At 36.2% G+C, this 8,925-nt stretch overlaps 1 pseudogene across 1 annotated transcript; it reads left to right on the forward strand.

Moving 5' to 3' along the window:
- Positions 1–4,627: 4,627 nt before the first annotated feature.
- Positions 4,628–5,375, forward strand: LOC308272481 (small ribosomal subunit protein eS6-like; annotated as a pseudogene). The gene has a single exon. The product of its transcript is annotated as a small ribosomal subunit protein eS6-like (transcript).
- Positions 5,376–8,925: the final 3,550 nt, after the last annotated feature.

An 8,925-nucleotide genomic window follows, 5' to 3' on the forward strand; every position in this document is an offset into this window, starting at 1 on the left:
GATTCTTATGGCTGAGATGTGTCACATGGTAATGCTATTCAAAATGTAATAATGAATGCCTTTCCATTATAATAACACCTATTCCAATCCTCTCATTATAAACTGAACATAAAGGATATTAAGAATATATCTGAGATGTCAATGAAATAAAATGTTGTCACAGGATAATGGTCTCCTGCTGCTTCATAAAATGCCAAGCCAAAGGCAAGACTTATATTTTCAGAGTACAAGACATTAATCCCACGACAATGTTTTATTGCAGTGATTGTATTTCTATTATACAAATTGAGCATGTAGATTTAATCAATTCATTTGATGGATGTTGATGTAATAAATTGACAATGGTTTATCATCATTATGAAATTATTGTCTTTTTGTAGGCAGTTTATCAAAGTAAATACAGATGTCTCAAAAACTGATTTCGGGGTTTGGGGAGTAGAGAGGCTTCTGAATAGTTGGAGGTTGGTTTTCTTTAAGAGAGTAATAGTGAATACAACAATCAAGGGACAGTATGATTGACATACCCCAAACAGCTTATATAACATGCTTGCTACTATTGTGGTTCCACATTTCAATTTTCTTACAAGCAAAACATAATAATTAAATATAATTACTTGAGCAAAAATCACAACGACACAAAGAAAGTCAAACTCCTTCTCAGAATGTTTTACTAAGGCATTTACAAAACTAGCATTGTTCCTTCAAATAGTGATTGTTGAATAGTGGTTGATATCTTCAGACAAGATCATCATTCCCTATTTGTAGTTACTGATTAATATAACAAAGATATATTATGAAACATAGCTTGGAAATTCTTATGGAAGCTCAACCATCTAAGCCAAACCAAGCATGGTTTCCAAGACATTGGAAACAATTATTTTCTCTCTCTTGTAGAAAATACATTTATGCTAAGATAGTAGGATATAGTCAGTAAATGTGTAATGGTATTGTGATACCAGTTTTTTATTTTAACATCTGAAAGGGATTACAGGCTTGAGAATATTTTCTAATTTTTAAAATAGAGGTTGGTCAATACAGTTAGTTTATTTTTTCAATAGGTCCTATATTACATATGCTTTTTAATCATATTTGTTGGCTGTTATAGAAGTGAAATTCATATAACTCTTTTACTTTTATTTTTTGTTGTTGTTGTTGTACTGGGAATTGAACCCAGGGGCATTTGACTTCTGAGCTATGCAACCAGCCTTTTTTTTTTTTTTTTTGGTGGTACTGGGGTTCCTGGAAGCCCTTCTACCTCTGGGCTACACTCCCAGACCTATTTTTTTACATTTTAATTTTTTGGAAACAGGGTCTCCTAAGCCAGCATGCGTGGCTGGCTTTGAACCTGCGCGATCCTCCTGTCTCTGCCTCCCAAGCGCGGGGATTACAAGTGTGCGCCACCATGCCCAGCCAGCAACCAGCCTTTAAAACAGGTTCTCACTAGGCTGCTGAGAGTCCCTGTAAGTTGCTGAGGCCAGTCTCAAACCTGAGATCCTTCTGTCTCAGACTCCCAAGTACTGGGATTACATGCATATCCAGAATACCTGGTTGAAATTCATATTTCTAATGACCACTTATGTTACTATCCTTGAGCCATTGGTGCTTATAAAGCCAACAAATCTGAAAATTAAGATCTTACTGTTCTTCAAAATATAAGAAGTTACATAACTGCAAATGCTATTATATTAAAAAATACAACTCATCAAGCACATCTATCTCTTAGGTCATTTAGGAAAAAAGTCAACATGGCCAAAATTGCAATAAGAAGGAACCCTGGACACTGCAAGAGACTTAAGATTCTGTTCATTATCACAGTGCCTGTTATTTAGTTCTTAGTGTGGGAAGATCTGGAATCATCACAACAGTTTTTCTATATTAATTATAAATACATGTAATGAAATCCAGTTCACTTTACTCTTACCTATATTTTTTATGAGGATATACGGTATTTATTTGTTAAGAATGCCATAACAATAGCATCCCAGCAGGCTTAAACCACAGAAATTAGTATTTTGATGGTTCCAGAGGATAGAAGTTTAAGGTCAGGGTGTTGGTGGACTGGTTTCTCCTGAGCCCTCCTTGCAAGACAAGTGCTTTCTTGCTGTGTTTTCTGCATACTTTCCTCTGTGTGTTTGAATTCTTGACATGTCTTTGTGTCAAAATTTTTCTTTGTAAAAGGACACAATACAGTTAGATTGAGGCCTACTCATGTGACCTCATTTAATTATAATCACCCTTCAAAGGTCCATTTCCAATTACAATCACATTCAAAAGTACTGTGATTTAGGGCTTTAATATAAGGATTTTGGGAGAACACAGCTCATCTCATATGCCAGTAAGATTTCCCTTGAATTCTAATATTACACACATGTGAGAAAAAATGAAACATTCCGAGGGTGGGTTCAGAGCCTGCCAAGGGGTGAGGGCAGTGCCAGGGCCAGCGAGGCTGGGATCGGAGCCTGCCGTGAGGCAAGGCTGGTTCTGGGGCCTCCAAGGCCAGGATCATCAGAGCCTGCCAAGGGGTGAGGCGGGTGCTGGGGCCAGAGAGGCCAGGATCAGAGCCTGCTGTGAGGCAAGGCCAGGGCTGGGGCCTCCGAGAACAGGATTGCAGTCTGCTGAGGAGTGAGCCTGGTGCCCCGGCCAGGGAGGCCAGGATCCAAGCCTGCCGGGAGGAAAGGCTGGTATGGGGCCTCAGAGGCCAGGATTGGAGCCTGCTGAGGGGTGAGGACAGTGCTGGGGCCAGCAAGGCTGGGATCAGAGCCTGCTGTGAGGCAAGGCTGGTGCTGGAGCCAGCTAGGCCAAGATCAGAGCCTGCCAGGTGGCCAGGCTGGTTCTGGGGCCTCCAAGAGTGGGATCGGTACTTACAAAGCAGCATCCATAGAGAAATATCACAGAAAATAAAAAATCAGATCCTTTCCCTAATATGCAGAAACTAGGAAGAAATGGGTAATAGGAGGAAATCCAGTTGAAGAAAGGGCCCTATGGAGGAGCAATTAAGGGGACCAATCAGAGCAGAAGGGATGGGGGAAAATGGAGTCTCTTTAAAGCACATGATGTACGTAAACAAATATATCAAAGTTAATCACTAAATCAAGCATGGGATCGAGGGAGGGGGAGGGAATGGGATAGGGATTTGATAAAGGCTAATTGGATGATGTGTGTGTGTATATCCTCACAAGTCTTGTATTCCATTGAGATGTTTGACTACAATGCACCAATAAAAAATATATATATATTTTTTGGTGGTACTGGGGTTCCTGGAAACCCTTCTACCTCCGGGGTACACTACCAGACCTATTTTTATACTTTTTTATTTGGAAACAGGGTCTCTTAAGCCAGCTCACGTGGCTGGCTTCGAACCTGTGTGATACTCCTGTCTCTGCCTCCCAAGCACGGGAATTACAAGCGTGCATCACCATGCACGGCATAAAAATATTTTAAAATAAAAAGAAATAATTGAATGTTTGACCATTAAATTACATAATTATGGTGTGGTCTTGTATTGATAAAACATTTCTGTGTGTATTAAATTCCTTCCATCTAGATTTTATCTTTCCTATAAGGAATAAATTCCTTGAGGAAAAAAAGGAATGTTTTATATAAGCATGTCTCTGTCTTACACATAGTGAAGAGCCTGAGGACCCTATAAATATCATTGAAATGGATGGATAGGTAGATTAAATAATTTTAAAATTAATTTAGAGCTGTAATTTAGAAACTTTTATGCCTGAGCTTATTTGTGATGACAAAAATACTCAGTAATGACTCAAAGAAGACATATTTATTCAGTGTACATAAAATTCTAGTTTTAGGAATATGACCACTAAATAGATTTAAGAAAGATTTTATCACATGGCTATCAGCCCAAAGCATTGAGCAGGAAATAGAAAGAAAATAAAATTCTACTGTCTTGCAATCCAAATAGATTTCTGTATGTTTCCTTAATAATTTCCTGTCAGGGTTTCAGAAGCAAGGGAAAAACTGTGAATATATGACACATATCCAACTAGACTGTAAATACATGTACCTTGAGTTGGCAAGCCAGGATTTATATTTTTATTACTTAATTTCTGTCCCATTGTTTTCTGATCATGAATCTCTGAATGGAAATTTGTATTCAGTCTTTATAGGTGTTCTCCCATCTCAAGAAAATATCTTCATTTTATAAGTTTAACAAGAAAAAAACCTAGGAATATGTAAGTAATATGTATATATTGTAGAAAAGCAGAGAATATAGATAAAGATTAAAAAAGCAGCTGTTATTACCTACTTTTACTGACAGAATTTGTTAAATAAATATCTCATTTATGTATACTAAATATGAGTGTTTATTAAATCAATATAAATGTGAAGGTCAATCTATTTCTGTCTCAAATTCAGATGAGGCTCCAAAGAATACTACAGTAGATGTAGCACTTCCCCAAGACTATCTTAAAAAAAAAAAGATTTAGTGACTCTTCACCAACAAGTTGCAGAGGCTGGCCTCACACCTGTGATCCTCCTGTCTCATTCAGCCTCCCAGGTACTGGTATTATATTCATGCACCACCAAGCCCAGCAAGGAGCTTGTTTAAAATACTCAGTACTGCTCTTTTTTGTGGCGCCAGGTAGATGATCAGAGGACCAAGATGAAGCTAAATATCTCCTTCTCAGCCACTGGCTGCCAGAAATTCATTGAAGTGGAGGATGAAAGCAAACTTCGTACTTTTTAGGAGAAGCCTATGGCTACAGAAGTTGAGATTGACGCTCTGGGTGAGGAATGGAAGGGTTATGTGGTCTGGATCAGTGGTGGGAACTACAAACAAGGTTTTCCCAGGAAGCAGGGTGTCTTGACCAACTCACACCATGCTGTTCTGCTAGCGAGTAAGGTGCCTTCCTGTTATAAACAAAGGAGAACTGGAGAAAGTGCAAATCTGTTTGGAGTTGAAGTGCGAATGCCAATCTGAGCATTCTCGACTTGGTTATTTTTTTAAAAGGAGAGAAAGATATTCCTGGACTGAAGGATACCACTGTGCCTCATCGCCTGGGGCCCCAAAATTCAGCAGAATCCAAAAACCCATTTCTTCAAAGAAGATGATGTCTGCCAATATGTTGTCAGAAAGCCCATAAACAAGAAAGGTAAGAAACCCAGGACCAAAGCACCCAAGATTCAACGTCTTGTTACTCCACATGCCCTGCAACACAAACACCTGCGTATTGTTCTGAAAAAGGGGTATTGCTCTGAAGAAACAGTGTACCAAGAAAAACAATGAGGAGACTGCAGAATATGCTATACTTTTAGCCAACAGAATGAAAAAAGCCAAAGAAAAATGTCAGGAAGAGATTGCCAAGAGATGCAGGCTAGCCTCCCCCAAAGCTTCAACTTTTAAGGCTTAGTCCAGTCAAAAAAAAGAATTTTTTTTTGTGGTACCGGGGATGGAACCCAGGGGCTTTGTACCTCCTCTGAGCTACACCCCCAGCCCTAGTTTTTAGTCTTAAAGAATTGTTTTTTAATGTATGTATGTAGGTAGGTAGGTATTATGGTACTGAGGGTGAAACCAGAGGCTTTTCTACCTCTGAGCTATACTCCCACCTCTATTTTATACTTTATTTGGAAAGAGGGTCTAATTAAGTTGCTGAGAGCCTCACGAAGTAGCTGAACCGGGCTTCAGTCCTGTGCGATCCTCTAGTCTCAGCCGCCCGAATCCTGGAATTACAAGCGTGCACCACCACACCTGGCTGGAAAATGAGAAATTTTTAAGTGTAACAAATAAATAAGATCAGACCTTAAAAAATAAAAATAAATAAATCAAATACTCAGTACTTACTGAAATGTGTCTGCTGAAAGAAAACATGAGCATTTCCTCTCTCTCTCCTCTCTCCTTTTTTTCTCTCTCTTTCTATTGTGTTGTTTGACTTTTTCTCATTAATTTTTTTCCAGATTTAAATTTATGGGTTTTTCTTACAAATTTGCCCCAAATATAAACTCTATTTTTATTTTTAGGAGATGCCTTTTTATATATAAAAGTTTTAAAATTTAGTATATTCATATTACAATTTCCTTTTAAGTATTCTAAGTTTCGCATCTTATTTTAAAAAGTATTTCTTATCTTGATGTCCCAAAATATTCTCCTATTTTTTTATGTTACTGGGGATTGAATTCTGGAGCATTCTACCTCTGAGCTACACCTCAGCCCTATTATATTCTTTATTTTGAAAAGGTCTAATTATGGAGGGTATCCCAGGTTGCTGAGGCTGGCTGTGAAACTGTGATCCTCCTGTCTCAGCCTCTCAAGTACTGGGATTACAGGAATGTGCCACCACACCCTGGTCTTTTCTTTGATTTTCTTAAGAACCCCCCACAGTTTTGATTTTCAAACTTTGCTTTTAAGCCCATTTGGAATATTTTATTTTCACACACAGTATAATGTAGAGATTTAATTTTATTTTTCCATATGAAACACAAATTATTTTAGTATCATTTTATTATTCTTTTACAACGTTTTTATTGCTACATTTATCATAATTTAATCTTTTTTCTGCTTACTTCATTGTTTTTCTGTTTCTGTCCCAATTCTTCATAGTTTTAATCATTTTTAACTCTATAATGAGTCTTTGATTATGGTAGAGAAAATCTACCCTAGTTTTTCGTGTACAACATGATCTTATCTCTTTTTGATCCTTTGTTTCTGTTTATGGATTTTAGGATCAATTTGTCAAATTGTGTGAATTATTTTCTTGGAATTTTTTATCAAATTATGAGTAATTTATAGTGTGATCTTAATTATAACTCTCCATTTTATTTGCATCCTTAATCTTTCAATGAAATGATGTAAAATTTCTTTTTAAAATTCATGCTTGACAGGCATGGTGGCACATGCTTGTAATCCCCGCGCTTGGGAGGCAAGACAGGAGGATCGCTCTGGTTTGGAGCCAGCCTTGCTGGCTTAAGAGACCCTGTTTCCACATAAAAAAAAAAATACAAAATAGGTCTGGTCTGGGAGTGTAGCCCGGAGGTAGAAGGGCTTCCAAGAACCCCGGTACCACAAAAAAAAAAAAAAAAAAAAAAAATTCATGCTTATTATATAACTATACTATTGATACACTGATATTATTTCTGAAACTTGAATGCTTGATAGTTTGTACATGATTTATATTTCTATGTGTACATTATATCTCCTATAATTACAAATATATATATATATATATATATATATATATATATATATACTTATTTTTTTTACTTATTTATAGACTAGGATGTCCAGGTAATCTTGAAAAGAAATGTGATACTGAACATATTTAGGGTATGCTGTGTAATTCAGACTCTACAAATACGATTTTTATGTACTTGTATATTGCTAATTTTATTACATTATGTTTATTATTAGATATCATTGTTCAAAGTTGATTTTCCTTTTTATCTCTTTATCCTTTATTTGACTTAGTGATTCCCCTTATGTTACTATAAAAGCCCCATGAGAAGTAGGATAATGTATTTCATTTCTGTGTTTTCATCATTGATCTGATAATAAATGTTCTACAGGCATTCTAATTGATTAATTGGTATGTCTGAAATGGAACTCCGAGCTCACATGATTTCTTTAAGGACAAAAGTAATTATAATTTGAAGTAACTAATTTTGAGAGTAGGGGACACATCATAGAATAACAAGCATGTTTGAAATAATTCATTGAATTATGATTGCAGTTTTTACAAAAATGAAAAATGTTTCTCTCAGTGCTTTTGATTAAATTTAATGGATGATATCAGAACAACTCAATTAGGTTAACTTGTCTAGAAAAATAAAAGTCAATGTGATAGTTAAATATAGTCCTTGCTTCTGGCATTAAATCAATAATAAGCAAGGCAACACTTCTCATTTACTCTCCTTCAAAACAAGGATATTGTAGTTTAAATATAATTTTCACCGAAATGCCCATTGTTCAGGTTAAATTAATTAGCAGTAAATGTCCAAGGTAGCAGTGATATAGCATTAACTATAATTTATTCGATACTGAACGATTTTAGTTTCAGTTTTAGTTCAATCACTTACTAGCTTTGTGAGTTTAATCAATGAAACCATCCACTCAGAGCCTCAATTTCTTAATATAATTACACAATAATTTTGTCTGCCGCAAGGGCACCACAAAAGGATTAAATAAAATAGTGTCCATAGAAGCATTTGTACATTCAACAGCATTTCTAGAGAAAACATATTTTTACTTCAAGAACCAATTTTATTTTGATAACGTTGGATACTTATTTTAGCCTACAAAATAGAAGTCATTTTCTTGTATCCAATGTTTGAAAATAAAACACCTTTTAAAACATTCTAAATAAAACATATTTCTTTCTTGTTATTTTCTTGGACAATATTTGAAAATAAAACACCTTTTAAAACATATTCTAAATAAAATATATTTCTTGCTTGTAACTAAGAAGCTTGTTTTCATGCATCCTTTGATCTGATAACTAGGATATTCTCACAAGCAACAAGAAAAAATAATTTAATTGCAACACAGACTGTGACAATAGCCTTTCTTTTGCTTCAGGTAAAATTGTAAAGGGGATTAAGCTGGATTTTTTATGTGGGTCATAACCCACTAAAAGGTTGACCTGCTACTGTAATCTGAATGATTGCTTTGCATAGATTGGACGATGTGCAGCCAGACTAGATGTGGCTGTGGAGACTATGGCCTCTTGAACTTCTGTTCTGAGCATCCTGCCTCATCAGTGGTAACTACATTGTCTAAACACTAGACCAAATATACGTGATGCCACAAAAGATAACACAATCACTGCTTGTGGGTGGTGCTTTGTCTTGTTGCTGCAGTTCTAGGAGCAAAGGTGGAATAATAATGAAAAGGCAGACCGCTTGTGATGGGCTTGCATCTGTTCTGACCCACACCGTTCTATACCTAGACTATAGGAGCTCTCCAGATCA

This window comes from Muscardinus avellanarius (assembly GCF_963383645.1).
Source record: "Muscardinus avellanarius genome assembly, chromosome: 1".
Lineage (NCBI taxonomy): Eukaryota > Metazoa > Chordata > Mammalia > Rodentia > Gliridae > Muscardinus > Muscardinus avellanarius.